The 23,083-nt window shown below is 37.5% G+C and overlaps 1 protein-coding gene across 2 annotated transcripts in view; it reads left to right on the top strand.

Annotated features, from left to right (window-relative positions):
- Positions 1–23,083, top strand: part of Plcl2 (phospholipase C like 2) — a 174,059-nt gene that overhangs the window by 77,795 nt on the left and 73,181 nt on the right. The window lies entirely within an intron of this gene.

Raw genomic sequence — 23,083 nt, 5'->3', positions numbered from 1 at the left:
AAATTATTATGTAAATAATGATTGGTTAGAGATGGGGATTTAGCTCAGTGGTGCCTGCCCGGTACCAAAAAGTAATAATAATAATAATAATAATAATAAGTTAATATACTATTAGAAAGCTCCGGTTTGAATTGTTCTTCCCTATCAGTAGTATATTTTTGTCTTTAAAATTTTATATATCAAAGGACATTTTGAAAAAACTCTCAGCCTCATCCCTTGCACATAAGCATGCTCATTATTACTTATGGTTTTCTCTTTGAACATATATGTAGCAGAGCTGTTGTTAAAGGATGTTTTTTGTTTTCTTCAGGGTTCAACTTGTCATCATGCAGCCAATGTCTAATCCATTCCCTTTTAGATTTATGAAATGAATAACCAAGTTTTAAAAGCTATAATTTGTGGCCATTGTTCAAGCAGAGCCAAGTGATTTGTAGAGATAAAGTAGGTCATAAGGAATAAGAACATCAGTGTCTTTAGAACTATGTTCTGACCACATGCGGTGGCAATAATTGTCCACCATTAAGTTTACTAGCTTTATAAAGCTATTTATGATGATATTAATCTTGGGGAGTTTTGATAAGGACAGAAGTATTTTCATTATGAAGATCTTCTCTACTTTACCCAGGAAGGTATTCTGAAACAGTTCTATCATTTGAGTAGATTCTTATTCCTTAATTAGTGAGGGACATGCCTAAGGCTTTCATTTTGCAGTCATATTTTCAAGTTTAATAATTTTGTACCTCATTGTGGGTCAGCAGCAAACTACATTTTTCTGTATAATGTGAAGATGCTTAGTCAAACATGAAAGCTATTTATTTTCATTTAAGTCAATTGTTTTTTGCACCCAAGACAGGAAATGGGACTATTCTATTGTTATGCCAGCAGCCATGATATTATACCTTTTGGTTCTTCAATTTTAGAGAGTATATCATTTTGAAGTTGCAAAGCTTAAATAATCAGCCCCCACAGACAGGTATTGATTCCGGTTTTACTAAAACATAGAGATTATCTAAGTAGAGCTAATTTTGATATGTTTAAGAATGAAATAAGAGTCTTACAATTTTAAGAATAAAATTAACTTGCTACTAGCTATTTTTATTACTTCGTTCTCTCCTCTTCACTTAGGGATTCTATTTAGTAGACTTGCAATTGTTTATAAAGTTCTGGACTTTGGGGGGAGTAAGGTATTATTAAATAATAAATAAGTAATAAATACTTTACCTGGTTCTTTGGTTCTAAGACTTTCATTGTGAGCAGGAGTGTTAATTTTTTGTTTCTGTGTGATTTTCTCTTAAGCTACTTGGCTTCTGATCTCCATAAAATAGAAAATGAGATTAATGATAGTTCATAATTGATGTGGAAGATGTCACCAATGAAAAAGAATAAAGCTTACGGTATGAGAGTTATTACTTTAGTATCAGACCCATCCCTAATTATTTTAGGGGTAGACTACAGGTGCTTGAAAGAAACTGTTAGCTGTTTTCCTGAAGTACAAATTCAAAAGGATTAATTTATCTGATTTCTGAGTATATGATTGCATGGTTTGTGGAGAACTATTTATGGAATTCATGTCATTTCTTGTCTTTGTTTTTCTCATTGAGTTTATTGGTACATTTTAGGTGTACAGTACAGTTACATTCATCATTGGGATCTTGTACCTTTACTTAACAGGTCGTGGTTCTCATTTTTTCCCATTACCCCTGTGCTCCCTTCACCCCCTCCTCCTTTCCCTATTTACAAAAGCTTTTTTTCCATTTTTTCATTTTCTCATATTTTCTTTTCCCTTATTTCCTTTTCCCTGCCCTTCCCACTTCCCCTACACCTTTAGCCCTTTTCTTGCTATTTCACATTGTCAGTTATACCATTTGGATCTTATTTATACTTTTAGTTTTTCACAGAGAAACTATTTGGTATTTACACATGTATGACTTATTTATTTCTCTTAGGAGTATATCCTCAATATGCATCATTTTCCTATTAATGACTCTAATTTCTCATTCTTTATGGCTGAGTAGTATTCCATTTTATAGAAAAACTACATCTTCTTAATTAGTCTCCAACTGATGGGCAATTGGGCTGTTTCCAAGTTTTAGCTATTCTAAACTGTGCTGCTATAAACATGGGTAAGCATATTCTTGTCTTTATTAGAAGGTGTACAGTAACTTGACCTCTAAATATGAAGGTTTAGGGGTCTGTGGGAAGATTTATCTGAACCTTAGGCTGGGAATTATGGCTCCACTCAGGGTCCATAACTCCCTGGTCACACTTCTATCTTGGCTTTTAATCATGTGGTTTTGAAGCTCTTTATTTCTGCCACCTTCACTCTACAGTAAGCATTTTTAGAACAGTACTTTCATAGTGCCTGGCTTCCAGTGTTTAATAAATATTTATTGAATTAAACTAAACACTACAGTAGAAAACAAATAGTCTCTCTTAGCTTTGAAGTAAACAGTGTCCTTGGTTAATGTTGACAATGTTGAGTTGATATCTGTGTCGCTGTGGAGAACTTTCCTAGCCTTCCCGGTGCTGGATGTCTTTGTAGCAGGTGGCACGTAAGCCTACAAGGGGAATAGCTTGGGATTCCCTCAAGGTGAGCATGTGATCACCTTTACCTGGGCCTGACCTTTACAGTAGTTCACTCTGCTGTTTCCTTCCTGAGCCCACAACTCTGGGGAGGCCCAGTGGATGAAGAGGCCTCACCCCTGGGGGTGCTTTAGCTTCCGTTTTGAGGACAATAGAACTGTTCTTAGAGCTCTAGTAAAGGGAGAACATATGATAACCCAACATTTGACCAAAACAGGCTTACCTGTTGGAGAAACTCAGAATGGGTGCCGAAGCTGGTGACCAAAGTTACCAAGATCCTTTATCATAGAAAATTGCTGTATAGTTGCTAAGCCTAACACATTTAGGGTTTATAGTTCATCTGTGTCTGTTTTAGAAGTACAATGGCCATTTACTATGGAAAACTGTGTTTTTAAGAGGAGTGAGAGGAAGAAGTCGGACATTTGTGAGACCTGATTGACAGATATTTTTTCCCTTCCCCTTCATTGTTTCTCTTGACTCTCACAGAACCCCTCAGAATCATTTGTTACCACATATGACAGAAGAAATCAGCAGACAAATTTGGTAGCCTAAAGTCACCTTCTACCAGCAGGCAGAGCTAGAATTCAGGCCGGTCTGTCAGACGTGTGTGCTGTGCCCTGCTCCTTGTTTTCCTGTATTTATTTGTTCGAAAGCAGAAAGGCTACCTGGGAGGCCCCTGGCACTGTGGTGACAGAGGTGTGGGATGAGTTCTGCTCAGTAACCTCAGGCCCTGCAGTGTCTGGTGTATGGCAGACTAGTCAATAAATATTTACAAAGTGAATGAAAGTTACGTGTTAAGGTAGAAAATTATTTCACTACGTGGCAGGTTGTCAGTGATATGCAATTTGTTATTTTTACAGCATTATTGAATTACTGAAAATCTGACATTTATTAACACAGATGTCACTCAAGTGGCTATGTAGCAGTTTAAAGATCTGTGTTTGGAATTGGATAGTATGTGAAAAACTGACACAAAATAAAACTCAAAATATGTCATTGAATTTTTAAAGACGAAAGAGACAAATGCTGCCTCCAGAGTAAACTGTAACTTTAGTATCTTTTAAAAAGTAGTAAGATAAACTTGATTCGTGTATAGTCTTTTTCTTTTTCCTCAAAGTTTAAATGTTCATAATTACCATTGTGATTTTTTTTTTTTTTGAGATACCAAGGAACAAACTCAGCACCTTGCACTTGAAAGGCAGGCGCAGCGCCACTGAGCTAAATCCCTGGCTCTTTTGTGAAAAATTTTAAAGCACTATTTAGCTTTATGTAAAGGACAGCGCAAACAACTTTCATTCAAATTGAAAATTAAAGTAAGGGCTGGGGATTTGGCTCAATGGTTCCGCTGCCTGCCTTGTGAACACAAGGACTTGAGTTTGATCCCCGGTACCCAAAAGAAAATTAAAGTAATTTTACAAGAACATACTATGCTGATAACTGGCCATATAAATGACACTGTCAGCTCTGTTTCATCAAGATTTTGATAAAAATGTAAAAGGACTAGCTGAACATGAATATCTTAATATTAACCCATAGGACCATGTCTTTATCAGGCCTGGGATCTGATGGAGGTTCTACTAGGTTAAAGAAATTAAGTTTTAGTTAATAAGGATTTTTCAGTAAAGGCTTTAAAAAGGTAACAAGAGAGTCTCCTCTGCACTGTTTGGTTGAACTTAGTTTCCTTTTTCTTCAGTAGACGGGGGCTTGAGCAGCAGAGCCAGGCACATTTAAGAGCAAAAGATACTTTCTTCTTTTAATCCATTTGGCAGTAGTATATTTAAAACTAACAAAAGCCAAACGTATCGTGGTGAAGGAGAAAGCTTTCCCTTCTGCCCTCCCCTCCAAGCTTCCTTCTAAATAACCTTTAGGGTAAGTTGACTTCCTTAGAAGATCATTTCACAGCCTTAGTGAAGACATACCAAGTATTTTGCAACTTTATACGCTTTTGTTGAGGGTGACCATTCCCTTTTCTTGAGAGTAATGGAATGCCTCTTGATTTTTATGAGCCATCCCTGATGGGTGGCTGCTGTCTGGTGTGGTCTCTCAGTGGACAACAGCCTCCATTGCTGCAGAGAACTTAATATTTATGATTTCTCTTCCATGGGTTGAAAGGAGCTGCCATCAAAGTCCTTCTGCTTTGCCTATATTGTAGTTCTATATTTAGTATAATTTTTGGGCTTCATAATTATTAATTATTTTCGAGTGGTTATCTTGACTGAACAAGCTGATTTGTATCAACTAGGTGAAAGCAAAATGTAATTTGCATTTGTTTAGTCTTTAAACTTTCAAGTGAAATATGCTTTTAGTAGCACTAAGAAAAAAAGATCATTTTCATAAACTACCTGATTGTGGTATTAGTTTTTAATTTCTTTGCAAGTTATGTTGATGTCCTGGCATTGATTATAGCTTCTAACATAATACCATTCATCTGAGGTCATTTAAAATAGAATTTGATGATTTGTTGTGGTCATTTATTATGATCTAATTAAATCAGTTTTTTTTTTTCCTCTCTCCTTTTTGAGGATGATTGACCTTACTTTCTCTTTACATATAGTGTGACTTTGGAGGATGAGTGTGAGATTTTTAGTAATGATGTCCAATTATATAATTTTTTGAAGTGTAAGGCTCACAAAAATGTTATTTCTTTAAAAAATGCAGATGGGCCTTGCTTACATTTATATGTGGCAGTCCTTCCAAGCTGTTCATTACTGAGTCCAGTGAAGTTTTGCTAAGTTCTTGCTTCAGTCTAAGCGCAGTACTAGAAAGGAGGGAGAATTTGGAATTGAAATGTGAGAAGGTTCTGCTTTTAAGTAGTTTATCACCTAGACCTTCACTATCTGACATGTTAGCCAGCCCTGGGTGACTGAGCAGGGAAATGTGCTTGGTCCAAGCTGAGATGTGCTGTAATTGTAAACTCTTATGGATCTCAAAGACTTAATATCATGATTACATTTTGAAGTGATAGGATTTTGGCTATTTGGGGCTAGTAAAATAAATTATTAAAGTTAATTTCTCCAGTTTTTAAAAATAATCTTTTAAAAATACGTATACTAGAAAATTTTAAATTTTGTTTGTTCTATTGTTTAATTTTGTTTGTTTGTTTTTGGTAGAGGGGATCGAACTCAGGACCTTCTACTTGTGAGGCAGGTGGACACCACTAGGCTAAATTCCCAGCCCAGAAAATTTTAGATTTTATATGTGGCTCTTATATTTTTTTGGATAAAACTGATCTACAAGGGTGTTTGCACTTCCAACATTGTCAGTAAGGGAAAGTATCTGCCCAAAGATAAATCAGCGTTCTCCCCATAAATACAAATGTTAAAATAACATTAAGGGGTGAAATCAAAGTATAACAGGAGAGGGGATCAGAGCTTAGGATTTCTTATTAGCCCTTTAATTATTTCATTATTATGTAAATACATGGCTAGATAGTACAGGTTTTCCTTTGATTAAAAATAAGTTGTAGTAATGCTGCAACCAAGGCTCTCAGGTTGTCATACAGGATAGAAATATCAAGGAAAGAAACAGGCCACGGGAAAAGAGTCACCCCGTGCAGTGGTGATTGCTTAAAGTGTATAAAGAGGAAAAGGAAGCACACCTGAGATTGTCACTACTGTGAAGGACGTAGGCAGGAAAGATAGCTGAAAATGCATTGAGGGAGATGATGATGACGATGATGATGATGATGATGATGGTGACAGTAATAAATGCACTACGTTAACTACATTTGACATTTATTGGAATCAGGACCTTTAGTATTTCTCCATTCTGTTTAGTGCTGTACACCAATTCTAGGAAATTAGTCGTGTTTAGGGCTAGTTAACTAGGAAGTGGTGGTGTCACAGTCAGAGTAGAGCTGGAAACTTAGTGGTCTTTTCCTCAAGGTGCCCTCAAAAAGGCTTCCTGAGTGCACTCATTGCAGCATCTGCTATGGTGGTCGGATGTGTTCCCAGCCCAAGCATTAGAGATCACAACCAATTTCCCTTTTAATTGGAGGACAAAGTAAACTTGCAGTAGCTCTTAACAGGCCGGCCACTTTGTGTGGTTTTGCACAAAGATCTAAAGATCTTTGAAATTCGATTGAGGGTTAATTTCAGGTAAACATTTTTTTCACTACCTAGTAATTATAGTAAGACTAGGGGATTTTTAATATGAACATTTTAGTAGAGCCAGGCTCTCCATTATATTCACATTTATTATCTCCTTCATGTCTTAATGAACCCATAAAGGTAAGTAGTTACTGTCCTTATTTTATAAAATTGGACCTTGAGGTTAGAGATCTCAGGTCTGGCTGGAGGATGGGAGGGCTGGACTGTGGAAAGGACCAAGCTGCATGCCTGAGAATCTGACTTGGCACTTAGAAGGTACAACTTTGATCACCAAATTACTCAGGATTCAATAAGAAAAACAGTATTTAAAACAGAGAGATTTTAGTTAAGGGAATTGTAAAGGGGAAGAGTAAAGAGGCCGTATGGGATTACTGTCGCCACCAGAAGTTGTCAACTAGGCACACTAGAGCTGAAAGGCCATGTGTTTTGCCTCACTTCTGTATGTTCGGGCAAAGCCTTGTGCCCTATAGGTGGGGCTTTTTGGAGCTGGCTGCTCTAGAGTATGTGATAGTGGGATTAAGGATGTGTGGTTCTAAATTAGTCCACTGATTGGAATTAGCATAGTTCTGGGTGTGGCTGAATGGAGTTACTGAAGACAGAAGCCTCACCCTGAGTGTGAGTGGCACCACCTAAAAGGCTTATAGCCTGGACTGGGTAAAAGGGAAAGACAGGCTCGCTGCTATAGCTGCTTCCTACCTGTCTTCCTGTGGACTATTTCTCCTGTTATGTCCCTGTGCCAGGTCTCCCTGCCTGGGAGCTAGCCAACTATGGACTGAAACCTCTACAAACTGAGCTGAAATAAACCTTTCCTCCTTTTGCTTTGGGCATCAGATATTTTGTCTCAGCAATGAGAAAGGTAACTAAACCTCAGAGGAGATGCAGCTCTGCTCGAGACCCCCTGCTTCCTTGCTCTGCCAGGGTTGGAGCCTATCCTGCATCACACGTTCCCCTGCCCGGGCCTCAGTCCACTGCTAGAATCTCATGGGTATTGCCCAGCAGGTGATCTTTTGGACTTGGCATCTGAGGGAGTCTGCTCAAGGTCCAGCTTCTGCCATACAAAGCAGAGAAGGGAGGACAGGGAGGATCTAATCTGCCTTGGCAAGCTATTTAACCTTGGAAATGGGAGGTCCCAGAGTAGAGGACTCAAAAAGATAATGCTTGAAAAGCACTGGTATGTGAAAATAGCTCAAAAAAGCTTGGCAAACCTCTCTTTCCAGTTAAGCAGTTACAGTTAGGCAGACAGTAGTTATCAAGTAGCTTGAAAAGTGTAAGTTATAGTATGACATATCCTGTTTGTGTCTCAGTGCTGGGAGCAAAACAAGGATTTCTCTTTGTCATGGATTTTACCGTCCACACTTCATTCTCTTTGGAATTTTCTGTTTAAATTAATTCATAAAGAAAATTAATTTATAAGGAAAATCCATTACATTTTCTGTTTGTTTTTTTTTTTTCTTTTTTATTGAGCTTATTGGTACAATCTAGGTCTACAATACAGTTACATTCATTACTGGGATCCTGTACCTTCACATGACAGGTCTTGGTTCTCATTTTTTCCCCTTGTCCCTGCCCTCCCTTCACCCCCTCCTCCCTCCATTACATTTTCTAAGTTGAGAAACCTAATTTTGTCAAAAGGTAGCTTAGCCCTCCCAGAGAGAGCTGACACAGGCCTTACATAGGGTTGGTTTTCTCATACTTTTAGTCCTATCTTATTTTTAAAATCCCTCAGTCTAAAGTTTGACCTTATTAAATTAAAAACTGTACAGTAATGCTTTAAAAAGCATAACTAAATTACTTTAAAAACAAATTTATAATTGGAATAAAAAAGGTTCAGCTAAAACTCCAGCTCTTTCCAGAGGATAAAATATGATTTCTATGTTGCCCTTAAAATTTCCAATAAATCTGAGTGCATTTTGCATTATATTTGGGTGGGAGGAGAAGGGAAGATGCATGAAATTAAATTAAAAGGTAAACTTTTTGTTAATCTAATTTTAGATGCATTTGCTAAATGCTGTAAGTTACAGACTCAATGTAGAAGCCTTTCAAAGGATTTCTGAACTCAGAGAACTGGAACTCTTCATTCACAGAGTTGAGGTGATTGAAGGATGCAGGCGAGTCCTAGTGACAGTAATATCAGTAATAATATCACATGTACATAATGTGTTCATATCTTGACTTAAAAGATAGCTACAGTACTCATACACATGAACAGAGAAGGAAGGTGAGCTGGTAATAGACATAATTTGATCCATAGAAAAACTCACCAATTAGGTGAAGAAGGTCAGTTGGAACAGCCCAGCCATCAGTCCCTTCAGCCTGTCCGACGTCTCACTTCCTTGATTGAGCTTCACGAACTCACCCATAGCCTCCAACATCTCCCTTCCTTTGTGAAGGGGTTCCCTGAATAACCTTCACCATGCCTATGTATGCCTCCATTATCACAACCAGCAGATCTTAACCCCCATTTGTGAGACACACCTGCAAACCTTCATTGAGATACTCAGGAAGGCCAGATTACAGGAGAGGTATGAGCTTAGAATAGGTATGAATTACAATGTTCAAGGGTGTGCAGTGAGCCCAGGCCGATGCCCGTCAGGCTGTACCTCGTGGGAGCCATTCATAAGCAGGACTGTATCTCCAAGCAGATAGTCACGGTGCGCTCCCCACAGGATCCATTCCAGTTGTAAAAGAATTGCAGAAAGAAAGTGGGTAAGGACTCTGCTCTAGCCAGGCAGGTCAGACTTTGGTTAAGGATTCGTACCTACACATGGGCAGAGCAGAGAGAGAACTGTTAACAGTCTCAGGAAACAAGCAAAAAAGAGCCATAAAAGTTGAGCAGTACACAGAGCTCTGTGACATATTTGTCAGTATCCACTTTCACTCTCATAGGTGCCCATCACTACCTCAAAGGATGTAGTCCACCAGTTGCTTATAGTCCCAGCATCGCTGCAGCTGCTGAGAACCTTGTGTTTTCTCCTGTTAGAGCCTTCTGTCGGTGCACTGCTTCATTTCCAGTGCTCTTGGAAGAAGCTTGCACTCTAGTGAGTTATGTAATGACCAAAAGTTCAGCTAACTTGAGGAATCAAAGCCCTATTTAGAGTTAGTAGATGGAAATGACAGCCTGATACTTAGAATAAGGATGGTATCCTGCTTATTAAGGGGTTTCAGTTGTTAGTTTGCAAGTGGACTTAGAATTAGTCTTTGTTTTTACTTCTGGGCAGCTTAACTGAAATAAAATCCACTGTAATTAAATGTGGCATTTAAAACTCATAAGACCTTTATGTAAAATCTAAGCATGTCTTATAAATGCTATTTTGTTCTCACGCAGCTTCCTGAAGCATACTGATACAAAGGCCTTAGTACTGTAGTTTCAGTTCTCACAAGTGAAGTTTGCAGTCTGTACTTCATAGGATTGCCTGAATACTTGGTTTTATAGTCCATACCAAATGGTGTGAAAGTTGTATTATACTGTGTTATGTGGTATAATGTTTAAAACATGAACCATATATAGGAAGATATATTTAAAATGAGTTATGAATTTTTTTACCTGCTTCATGGAATTGTGTATTTGTAGCTAGAAGTTTTCTCTCCAAAGTTGGGACTTCTAGCAATAATGGTTAGAAATGACACAAGATTCAGTGAAGCAGTTAAATTGCTCTGGTTATTGGCAGTATATGCCATTGGAAATGCATTAATGATGAGATTTTCCTGGTTTTTAAAACTGCTTTTCATTTTAGTTTGAGGAAGCTAATTAATTTGGAAGAGACTTGTGGTTTTAAAGAGGTGTACAATGATTCAGGAAAATGGCAGAACTGGACCTTGGGCAATCCAAATTGGCACTGCCATATTTTGCAGATGCTCTGGATTATTTGAATCTTCTGGATTTCTGCCATGTAGGCATTGACATTTTTATTGAATTCTTAACCAAAGTGAGGCTTTTAATAAAAAAGGGGGGGTTATTGTGAGAATGGTATAAAGCAAATGTATATTGATGCTTAAACCAGGTAGATACAAACAGTGAAGACATGTCTGTGCCCCTTTAGTAGATAAACTGTGTTAAGAAATCTTTTATTTGTACATCATCTTTGTCAGTAAACAAAGAGTAGATCTAGAGTTTACTGTCGTGTTTATTTTTTAGTAATAAAAAATTGAATTGTAACAGTGTATATTATAACATTGTCAGAGTTTGTAAATATTTTAAAAATCTCAAAAGTATATAGCTGTCTCTAGTCTTTCAAATGGTGATTCTTTAGTAATTTTTGAGTTTAGTCATTCGACAAACTATATAACATTTTAATAGTATATATCCTTTCATTCAGTTTTATTAGATTGCTCAGCGTTCGAACTCAGGACCTTCTGCTTGCAAGGCAGGCAGTGGAGCCACTGAGCTAAATAAATCCCCGGCCCTGGTGATTCTTAAAAGTTGTAAAATGACTGAGGATTTATTTATCCATTTGTTGACCTTTGAAAATAGGTGGTGAGTTTTATTTGCGCACATAGATAGGAAAAAGGCCATGTAATCATCCATTTCATACATATTTGTGTTTGTTCTGTTTTGTGTGTGTGTGTATGTGTGTGTGTGTGTGTGTGTGTGTGTGTGTGTGTACTGGGGATTGAACTCAGGTCCTTGCACTTGGGAGGCAGGCGGTAGCACCACCGAGCTAAATCCCCGGCCCTGTTTGTTTCATCTGTAGCACAGGAACATGCACTCCCACATCTCAGAGACCTTCTCCCAGGAAGCACTGACTCTTCACTAAAGCTGGCTGCCTTGCTCTGCAGTGCAGTCTGTGAGCTCTAGCCTTAGGCCTCATGACCTTCTTTAAATATCAAAGTCCCTTTCCTATCTCCTGTGTTTGCATTTGCTGTTCCATCTGATTGGCCTTCCCTTCTTTTTTTATTTTCCATTAAGATCCAGCTCAGAAGTTGCCCTTTGGGAAAAGCTAATTGTGATCCCATCCCCTTTTGCTTTTGACTTCAGAGATGTTCCCTTTCTCCTACACTTTTCCTTTTCCCTTCTTTACTAGATAAATCAACATAGAAATCTCCATTATCTGTAATTTAAACAAAGATTCTTTCTTTTTGTGCACAGAGTGATCTGTATTCAACTGTCTCTATCCTGTATACCTTTTGAGTCTTCAGCTCCATTCAGAGGTCTTCTTACCTCTCACCCTAAAACTCTCTTGCCAGGATCATCAAAGAATGCCACGCTGTCAGATTTCAAGCACATCTCACTAACTTAGTGTAAAAGATAGCATGAAAGAAAATTAAAGGAATAAAAAGACACAAGACATGCAGAAAAGAAAAAATAAAACAGCAGATGTGAATCCAATTATATCAGTAACCTTAAAGATGAATTAATCCAATCAAAGAGAAAAAATCAATGAATTTAAACAGAAAAGTTTCAATTACAGTATATATACTAAGATGATAAATTTTGTTGTGTTTGTTTTAATGTATATTTTACACAGTTAAAGTGTTTTAAATTGTTATGACTATATGCCACATGATACATTGAAATCTAGAATCGAAGTTTTGTGGGATTTTTTTTTTTTGGTACTGGGGATCAAACTCGGGTCCTTGCGCTTGGGAGGCAGGCAGCGGAACCACTGAGCTAAATCCCCGGCCCTGAAGTTTTGTACTTTAAACCACTTTGTTTTTAGCACTTTAGTTGTAGACTTTGAAAAGGTCATAATACTAAATTGGATCTTTCAATCAGCAAGCATAATTTTGCTCTTTTTATGATATATTGGACAACTATGTGTATAGTATGGCATTAGGCTCAGTGAGGGACTAAAGAAGGAAATAAATAAAATTTTTAAAAGTGAAATCTCCTAAACAGCATGTGTTCCAGTTGAGGAAAGAAAGTTTACAGATTTTTAGCCGAGCATAGTGGTGCATTCCTGTAATCCCAGCACTTGGGAGGCTGAGGCAGGAGGATCGCTGTGAGTTTGAGACCAGCCTGGGCTACATAGTGAGTTCCAGGCCAGTCTCAACTACATGGTGAGACCCTGTCTCAAAAAACAAAAAACAAATAAAGTTTAAAGATTTAAAAAAATAAATTTTATGTTATTTTATACAGATTTTATAAATAAGGTTTGTATTTAGGGAGAAATGGACAGTTAGGAAGATACAGCCTACCAAGAAGGGTCTAGAATGCAAGTTAGAGAGTGAAGACACAGGAAGTAGCATGAGGTACAGGAGTAGATTCTTGACAAGGATAGCGTTACAGTGAGACTCTGGCTGCTGGATTCTGGGAGCCTGGGCAGCAGGAAGCAGCAGCGTGTTGGTGTAGCTGTGCTGCAGAATAATGAAGGGCTTTGGGGGGACTACACAACCCTAAGTGTGGGTGTTCGCATTATTACCCTGCTTCTCAAACCCTTGGTCTCCTCACCTGTAACATGAAAGTGAGCACACCTACCCCCAGGTTGTCTCGAGGATTAGAATCAAGGCATTTAGTCCAGTACTCACTGAATGGAAAACACTCAATAACTGGCAGTTGACGAACGTGAGTGTGGCTGGCGTTGCTGCTCAAGGTGTCAGGAGATTTAAGCTTTCCTGAGGATGCACTGATCCTAGGAACTGCCTGGACTCCATACTTTCCTGATTAGTGCTTCTCTTCGAGCCCACCCTCACTGCTTCTACCTCTATACCTGTAGGCAAATGCCTCATCCCTTTGTGGGTGGAAGTCATGATGATAATACTAGAAGGACCGCTGCGTACATAGCAACTTGTAGTTAGCAAACTATGCATAGTTATGTATAGATGATAACAAATTCCTAGGCCAGAAGTTCAGATAGTGGAATCATAGGTGGAAATGGGTCAGTGAAGTCAGAAACTGATCAAGGAAACAAAGTGAATCTGGTTTTAGAGGAATTTGATAATGACAGAGATCCACTTTATGAATCAAAGCAGAGAGTGTGTTTTGAAAAATGTTTCATTAACAGTTTTTCTCTTCATTGTAACCTTTTGATAGCCAATGAACTTTTTTTGTTACTTGCTAAAATTAGTTTAGCAATGGACTAGTATTATACTAATTATTTGATTTTCTGATAAATGTTTTAGATGAAGTTTTATTGGTAAAAGCTGAAAAATCTTACATTGTTGACCTGTTGTATACTTTAAACTTTATTTTGCATCTCAGAGACGTCTTATACTGAATTTTTTTAAAAAAAATTACTTTTTGAGATGTTTGTTAGAAAGGTTATCATTTGTCTTTTTCTTTTGAGATCTCACTCTGTTCTAGGCTGTCTTCGACCTTGCCCTGTAGCCCAGACTGGTCCTGGATGCGTTATCCTCCTGCCTCAGCCTCTCGCAGTACATTCATTGGCGTACTGACGTTCTCAGTGTTTTTAAAGGAGTTACTGTTTTGACTTCTGGTACTGGTCCCACCTGGACTTCTAGAATATAAGACAATGTCCATTCTCTTAAAAAGTTTACCTCCTACTTGAGGAGAAAAGACTAAGCAGCTTAAAAAAAAATTAGAGAACTGAGTAAAACTGCCATTAAATGTTAAATTGTACGGTAGGGACTATAAATTCTGTACTACTTTAGGGAAGAGACAACATTGAGAGCTGGACAAATGTGGGTTCATGAATAACTTAGAACTTAACGGAATATTTTATAGAGAGTTGAGTTTCTCTTTCATATGAGTGATTAGTTTATTTCTTATTTTTCTGATCTAATTGTACCCTACCCCCACATACAAAAACTTCACATGTATATAAACCACTGTACTAAGAAAAGCCTCGGAAAGAAGCTTTTTCCTATAATATAGAAAAAAATGAATAAAGTATTTTATAAATTGCCAGTGGGTCAGTTTTCCTTAAAAGTTAAATTTAAAAATTAAGGAATTACTAACATCTGGTTGAAAGAGCTACTGTTATTCACTGCAGTAGATTTGGCCCAAAGCAATGGCTATGCCTAGAAACGGATAGGTCTGTATAAAACTTTCTTTCTAATTTCTAACTACCTCTGCCATATTTTTTTCCCTCAACCCCCTAGCATGGGCAGATTTAGACATTAAAAAAATAGAAAAATAAAGTTTCCCCCAAAGCTATCCTGAAATGGATTAGAAAAATTAGTGATTGAGGAGTTACTTCTTAGAATTCATCATATTTGGCCCTAAGTACTCACATATTTGGACCTGTGTAATTCAACTTGAATGCCTTTTAAAATTCAGTATTATTTACTAGAAAGATATTAACAATTAAAGATAGTAACCATGTCTTTAAATAGTTTTGTAATATAAGAAATCAGCAGGCTCTATAATATGCTAAATATAAAATTACCATCTACACAGTTAAGCAACATTGACAGTTTTCACATCAAGTTGGGCCACTTAAGTACCATTATTGTAGATCATAAATTAAAATGCATTAGCATCAATACCTTCACTGGAATAGAAAGTCTTAATTTATAGAAGCTCAGGGTTTTACTGTTAAGTTTTTCATTACAGGAGAAAACCAATGAATTTTATTGCAGTTTACATTGGACACAGATGTAGATTATGGTTTTGTAAATTTACTTTGAATAAATATTGCAGTACTAGTGAAAATGTTTCACCAAATGAGTGTTGTCATTAAAGTGGTATTGTGTTTTATTACAGCCTTCTGATTTCACAATTAAAGACCTCATTGTTTGAAAGGCAACTGTAACCCATCACATTAAATGATTTGGAAGCTTTAGCCTGAGCGTGAAAGCTTCATTTTATAGAAATTGGAAATTTGTTTTATTTGTGTGTAACTGGATTGAGCACTGCAGGTTCACCCACACTTCAATGAGAATTATTACCCTGAGATGTGAAGTAAAGGAATTACTGGAATAATTCTGATTACAAGGTGCTTTGAATGAAGTCATTTGATTATATTTTGGACAGAAAAAATTATGAATGTTGGATCCTAGCTTCAAATTTGTACTTTTTATATACAGATTCTGATGTTTGAGTTAGATTGTAATTTCAATTAAATGATGGGGTTTGAATAAACTTATGACTCCGAGAAATAGTTTGCTTCTTTTGTTCCCTGAAGATGTGCAGATAGAGCCTTCTGAGGCTTTATTTTTGTTGTAATATACGACCATGGGTAGTGTGGAGGATAAAAAGATTGTCTGGGGATAAGAAGGGCTGTTTTACAACCGAGTGTCCAGCCATCAGGGAGACTCTGGGAGAAGAAAAAGCCATCAAGCTGAGAATTCTCCAGCTTTTACTTAGAATACTGCTGTATGAAAAAAAGGCAGGCGAAGAGCAGCTTGGGCATGGAGCCGTCTCAAGGCTAAGCAGTTTCCTTGGGGACAGGGGAAGGACAGTCGCCAGACACAACATACATCCTAATCCGAACTTATTGTTGTCTAACCATAGTTTAACCATTCATTCCTCACAGATCCTGTGCCTTTTGCCCCACAGTTTAATTATTTTCACAGAGCCTGCGTGCCTTTTGCATTGCATTTTAATTATTTGTGTGCTTTCTTCTTGTATTTTAACCATTCACTCCTCATAGAGCCCATGTGTTCTTGTCCCACAGTTCAATCATTCCATTTCATCCTTCACTCCTGGCCAGGTCCCCCACACTTGGGGAAGTATCTGTTTGTCTTGGACAGTTTCCCAGTGTATCTTGGGCATCGTAGTCTTTTGGGTTTGCTCAGAAATTCTATGGTTACATTAAGTAGTACACTCAAAGACTCAGAGGAAGTGACATTCATTCTGTTTCTTCTAAGACAGATTAACCTTCAACAGATCCTAAGTGATCAGAGCATTGCAGTTATATATTTATGATTGTACTTCTTTTTGTTTTTCTCTCAAGAAATAATCTTAGCCTGAAGTATATTTATTTAATAGGGTCTAATGTAGGGTCTACAAAATTCCAAACAGGACTTAAATCTCTTTTCAGATAGAAAATACTTTTATCATCAAAACAACTCTGTAAAGTGGGTACAATAAATAACATGTAAGAGGTGGGTATTATTTTGATGCCTACTTTACTTGATGAGAAACTGAAACATAGAAGACTTGTAGTGCTAGCTCAAATCTTATGGCCCATAGTATTTCTGTGGGAGATTCCCAAACTAGAAAGTTTATAAACTAATGAATTGGTTTATTGTACCTTAGCACAAAAAAACTATTTCACAACTATCAGTAAAAGTTCTTTCAGTTTTGATTTTAGTTTTTCAATTAATGAAATTCTGCTACTTATGTCTGTAAATTATGTAATTCTCTTTTCTTTCCTGTCTGTCAGTTTGTCATTTCTATTTTGGGTAGCCTTACAATGTCCTTTTACAACCCTGTGAAACATTTATCCTTTACTGTTTTGGCCGGGGGGGGGGCAGTTACCAGGGTTTGAACTCAGGACCTTTTGTTTGCAAGGCAGGCGGCGGCGGTGGCACCACTGAGCTAAATCCCTGGCCCCTTATCTTTTACTTTTACTGTACTATTTAAGGTTGACATTCTTTTCTAGGAAATGGTCATCTTTCTTTTTGCCTTCTAAATTTATATTAATAGTCCATGATCTTAAACTTCTTAGAGGAAGGGGGATGGGTGTGCATATCACTTTTACAGTCTGGTCACAGTCTTCTGGAGCCTCCAAAACCAATTTGTGGCCCCCTCAGAGACTACACCTATGTTAGGGAGATCTTTGTCTTTGAAAGCACAAGGAAACCTTAAGGACTATGCTTGTTATGAAGAGAATAATGCTTGCTGTTAAATTATTTATTGTATGTATTACATTTGTGAGCCATTGGTCAAGTAGAACACTTGTGATTTAATATAAGTGAATCATCTGTAATCCAGGTGAAGTATACAGAATTTTTAATTTATATTCCTCTGTATATAACTTTTTCTCTGAGTACCTTAAATTTTTTCCCTATATTTTGTTTTCAGCAGTTTGACTATGATATGTCTACTTGTGTGTATGTTTGATCCTGCTTGATCTAATTTTAGAAAATTCTAGGACACCGTATATTGTCCCTCAGTTGTCTCTTTACTTGAACTTCATTTTCACGTATGATAGACAGCATCTCCTGGGCACTCTGTTTTGTACCCTCCCTAAGTCTTTTCTCTATTTATATTTTACTTTGGATAATTTCTCCTGACTTATCTTCAAGTTCACTGATTCATTTCTTGGTTGTGTTTAGTCTGCTTATTAGCCTATCAAAGAAATTAATAATCTCTGATATTGTAGAGTTTTAAAAATTGTATTTCATTGCACCATTTCTTATAATTTCCATCTTTATGTCGATGATCTGATCATGCACATTGTTCACTTTTTTCCACTGGACCCTTTAATATATTAATCATAGTTCTGAAGTGCCCATCTAATGGTTCCAACATCTGCATCACCTCTGAATCTATTGTTTTCCTTTAACAATGGACTCTTCTTACTCTTTTTTCTTTTCTTTCTATGTGTTCTGTAATTTTTATTGAATGGTAAACATGTTTTAGAGTGAGATATTGTGTATCTCACAAATATTGTTTGTGCTCAGAAATGGGCATGCTAGGTTGAGATGTAGAATTCCAATTGGTGTGGTTTCCAATTGAGTTTTGAGTTACCATTTAACATCTTTCATTATACCACTGGCTTCAGATTCTTCTACCAGTGGGCCACTGTCACCTTGTGCTTCTAGTGAGGCTAGGGTTCTGGAGGATTGTTCAGTATTCCTGGTCTACCCTCAGTTTATATCTGCAAGTGCCTGTGTCAAAGAGGGATCTCTTTCCATTCTCTTTTCCTCCCCTACTGGTAGACAGCTTGCTACTAGGTGCTAAGCTTTTGGTAAGGTAATGGAAATTCTTGGTCCACCTGGTCCAGCTTTAGTCTTAGGCAGTCCTCTGAACCTGCACCTCAGGAATGAGCCCTCTCAGCATTCCTGCCCTGCTTTCATGTAGCAACCAAACCCTACCTCTGTCTGTGTTGAGTTTGGGCAAGAGATATTTTTCTGCCCTTTGCTGGTCATAGCAGAAATCTCCTTTTATTAATATAGACTCCTGAGTCCAAATGCTTCTATCACTTAGTGCAGTGAATCTTTGCCCTGTTCTAGAGGTAGATGATTTCCTAATGGCCCAGGGAGGGAAGGGCTTATGGTCTTCCTCCATTGTTATAAGGCCTTTGCTTTATGTGATCAGAACGTTGGAGATTAGGCAGGGTTTTCTGCTGTCTCCAGTAGCAGCCCTCACCTGCCCAAGAGAAACTGATATACTCTAAATTGATAAACTAGCCCACACTTGGCCTTTTGAATTCTTTGGAATTTTAACTAATTTCCTCTTAAGGGTTGCTATGGTAGCTACTTTGACAATTCTCTACCAAACCTGAAACAGTTTCTACATCCTGTCCTTCTGGATGTGCTTATATTCTTTGGAATTCAGTTCCATTGGTTGCCTCTGACCACAGCTTTCTGATGGGTACAAGGAAAGTTATGACCTTATAAATATCTTTTTTTTTTTTCTTCTTGAGAGTGACATTCTTGTTTGGAGTTCTGCATCCTGAGCAATCATATGAATTGTACTGGTTCCTACTTCATAACTTTTAAATCACCCATAAGTTCACAAGTCATCTGTGTATATAGTAATTTCAAACAATATATTGAATAGTAATGTTTTCTTTATTTTTTTGCATTATTATAGACCAACAACTGTAAAACAAAGGGAAGAAAGGAGTCCTGGAAAAAAACTTCCCAAGCAATTAGTAGATCTGTATCTTCAATTCCTTACCAAACCTCAGTGGAGGTGAGCTTTTGGAATACAGTAGATTGTATTGCAGAGTAGGAGGACCAGTTGAGGAGAGACATCCATGGGCCAAGTAGCTGTCTATTGTAGAGAAAGGCCCTACCACGCAAGCCAGAAGCACTGTTTGACCATATATAGCATTTTATCTAATTATTCTATTTTTTAGTTCATTTTATTTTATAAATTGGCCTTCAGAGTGTCTGTTTCACTTTGGATCCTTTTTATTTTTTTTCCTTTTTGCTCATCTTGGAGAGCACATCAAAGTTTAAAAGATGTATGAAAAACCTTGTAACCCTGATGTGGCCAGCATGACTTATTCTTTCAATTCACAGTTGTCATTGAGCTGAAGAAAGGTCAGGGCTTGCTGTGCTTGTTTAATGGGCCCCAGGATCTTTCTTGGGATTTTTGTGTTTTTTTTTTTTTTTTTTTGTTTTGTAAAACGCAGAAATTTCTTTAGTGTTTCTCAGTTCTCTTTACTTTTACACTTTTTTCAGGATGAAAATATGTGAAATTGTCTATGGCCATTTATGAAATTGCCGCTACTAAAATTCCCACATGGCCTTCTATTTTTACTGATGTCTTAAGTTACTTTTCTCATTGCTGAGACAATATATCTGACGTCAACAAGTTAAAGGAAGAAAGCTCCTGGGCCAGGGATTTAGCTCAGTTCTGCCACCTGCCTCTCAAGCACAAGGTCCCGAGTTTGATCCCCTGTACCAAAAAAATAAAATTAAATTTAAAAAAACGAAGAAAGCTCCTTTATTTAGCTCACAGTTTGTAGGAAGTTTCAGTTCATAGTTAGCTGGCTCTAATGCAGTGGCATGGCAGAGGGGCATCACAGAAGAGAAACTGTTCATGGCGTGGCAGGCAGCAAGCAGCAGCGGCAGCAACCTTTGCTGACTACCTGCCCTCTTCCTTTATATTATCTAGGCAATAAGCATTTAGATTGGTGCTACCCACACCTAGGGTGGGTCCCCCCATTATCCACACCCAGAACTACGCCACATCTAGTCAGTGAACTAATTTAGTGCCACACACCTTTAATCCCAGTATCAAATGCCTAGATCCAACCAGTTCTGAAAAGATCACCTATGAGCACATGAGGCTCTGGGGGAACATCTAGATAGATACAAGCCATAACAAGTGATAACCTTCTATTAAACAAAGTATTTGGTTTTGATACAAACATGTTTATTTCCTATAGTACTTGATGTGACTATTTCTACCTTTAGTGTTAAATATGAATCCTATATTATCCTTCCTGAATTTGCTGTGGTATAGAAAGTTTCCTGAGCCCTTTTCTAGTCCACTGCTTTACTAAAATCATTCCTGGCACAAAATTGTCCCTCTACAAAGTAGATTGTAACTCTGCTACTGATCAGCTGCTTACCCTAGACAAGTGCTTGATCACTGCTGGGCTGAAGAATGAAAACCAGATTGAAATGAGTAGGAGTGGAATAAAGTTTCCAGACATTACGTAGTTTGGGGCCCAATGTCCTGCCATTGAACCCTAATTCTGCCTCCCTCCCACACAAGTGCTTCTGTCCTTTCCTTTTTACTCTTGGCTGTGGGGGATCAGATTGCTTCCCATGTTAACATATCCACCTGTTTGTCCCAGCCAAGGTTCTGGTCCATCCAGTGATAAGAGTGCAAGCTCACACCCGTTTTCCTTGTTTGTCTCTAAGCAAGCACACTCTTCCATCTTTGTTTCTTGTTGCTTTATCTTCTAAGGGGGAAAGAGAAACATCTTTTCATCCAAGCCTTGGTGTGCTGTGGAGAGGACAGGATAGTTCTAGACAACAACAGATAAAGGGAGGAAAGAGACAAGAAATCTCTGGTAAACATTGTCCCCCACGTCAGCCTGTGCTTGTGTGTCTGTCTGCAGTCAGTGACCAGAAATTACCAAAGCTAGGCTGCTTTGTGAAAAGGAAGTCAGTGTTTGTAAAGTCAGTATGGTATAAGCTGCTGCCTGTTCCCAAAATATTTTTGTGATTTGTGTGTGTTGTATGTATGCTATTGACCTACTTTGCTGTTTGGCCTTTTCCCTCTCAATAACAAAGAGTCCTATGAATTTGAAATGTAACATTTGCAACAAATTAGGAAACAGTGCTAGAATATTAATCAGTATATAAAATGACAGAATAAAAGATTGTAATGCTAAGAAAACGCTGCATATTTTAATGGATCATGGACAATCCTTCATTTTTTTTTGTGATTCCATTTACCAGTGGTATGTTGAGATAAAATTTATAAAGGTTATGAAATTCCCTTTGTGAGTTAATATATTGTCTTTATTAAAGATAGGTGTGTCTTTTTTAAAACATCCTTCATTATAAAAAATAGGAAATACATATATTTTTTTCACATCTTTATGCACAACTAATTACAAATACAATTTCATGCCATCATGTTTGAATAGATACACTACAATCTATGCTTCAGGGATTTGGAACAACTCAAATGCGATATATCTTACAGATAGAATTATCACAGCTTTTGCCTGTTCTGCACTTCATCGCACTGGGGATACAGTTATGAAGAAACATTCTATCTGGTGGCATTTGTTTTATCTTGGCACTCAGATCACAAAAGCCTCTATGGTTCATTTTGAAACTTTAAGGGAAATGATTTCCATCTGATTTAAAGTTTAGGTTTAATTACCTTTTTCAAATTTCTTTGGAAGCATAGGTAGTCAAAAAGTAGAAGTACTTTTAAATTTCGGACATAGAATAGCATAAAAACTTTTTTAAATATGGAGAGGATTTTATTCTAAATAGGTTGTGTCCATTGCTTTTATGTAATACTTTACATTCTCTGTATTACCATGAAAGTTATGTAATCCTAAATCCCCATCCTTATTCCTTACTTTTGGACACAGTGACATCAGAGATTTTATAAACCTCCTGCAAGATAATATTGTGTTTTAAGTTAAAATTGTGAAAGGTAATTTGACATCATTATAGTACTTTTGGTCTTAAGTACACATGTAGATATGGTTGTCAGCCCTGCAGGGAGTACTATGTTACATTCTGCAGAGAAGTTAAGGAGTGCAGTATTGGCAATGTAAATTTCTTCAGGAATAGATGCTACCTAAAGTTTTTCACTTGAGTGTTAGTAATCTATTTATATTGAAATTACTTAGGCAACATCGTTCTCAGCATCAGCCTGGAGCACAGCAGTGGTTTTAATAAATCCAACTCTATAGTGTTAGTAAAGCCCTTAGCTAGACTGCCTTTCAGACCTAATACAATTGCGACAGTACAGCCATATCTGTATCTGAAGTGTTTGGGACCATGACTAGTCTATCCTGAGACTCTGAAGACCCAAGAATTTCTGCTAGAATTCCAGCGTCTATCCACTTAACACACACTTTAATGGTTCCTACTTAGTGGTTTCTGGTCATTTGGTAGAATGAAATAACAGTCTAAACATCTTAGTGAGCGTGGGTGGCCAGGAAATATTTTTTGGGACTTGAGAGAACATTCCCACTATATGGGGGGCTGCCTAAAATGCAAATTACTGACCACCATTTTTAGAGATCTGATTCTACAGGTCTATGGGTATGTATTTTAACCAGATAACCCAGCTGATTTTGAGGCATATGGTCTGGTGAAAAGCCTTTAGAAACACCAAAGCACATTTTGGTATTTTGTTTTCAGTTTCTGTGAAACTGTGTTTCCTTGGA

This window comes from Fukomys damarensis, unplaced genomic scaffold (genome assembly GCF_012274545.1).
Source record: "Fukomys damarensis isolate Sample0158 unplaced genomic scaffold, DMR_v1.0_HiC HiC_scaffold_28, whole genome shotgun sequence".
Classification (NCBI taxonomy): Eukaryota; Metazoa; Chordata; class Mammalia; order Rodentia; family Bathyergidae; genus Fukomys; species Fukomys damarensis.
This window is presented reverse-complemented; position numbering and strand designations above follow the sequence as displayed.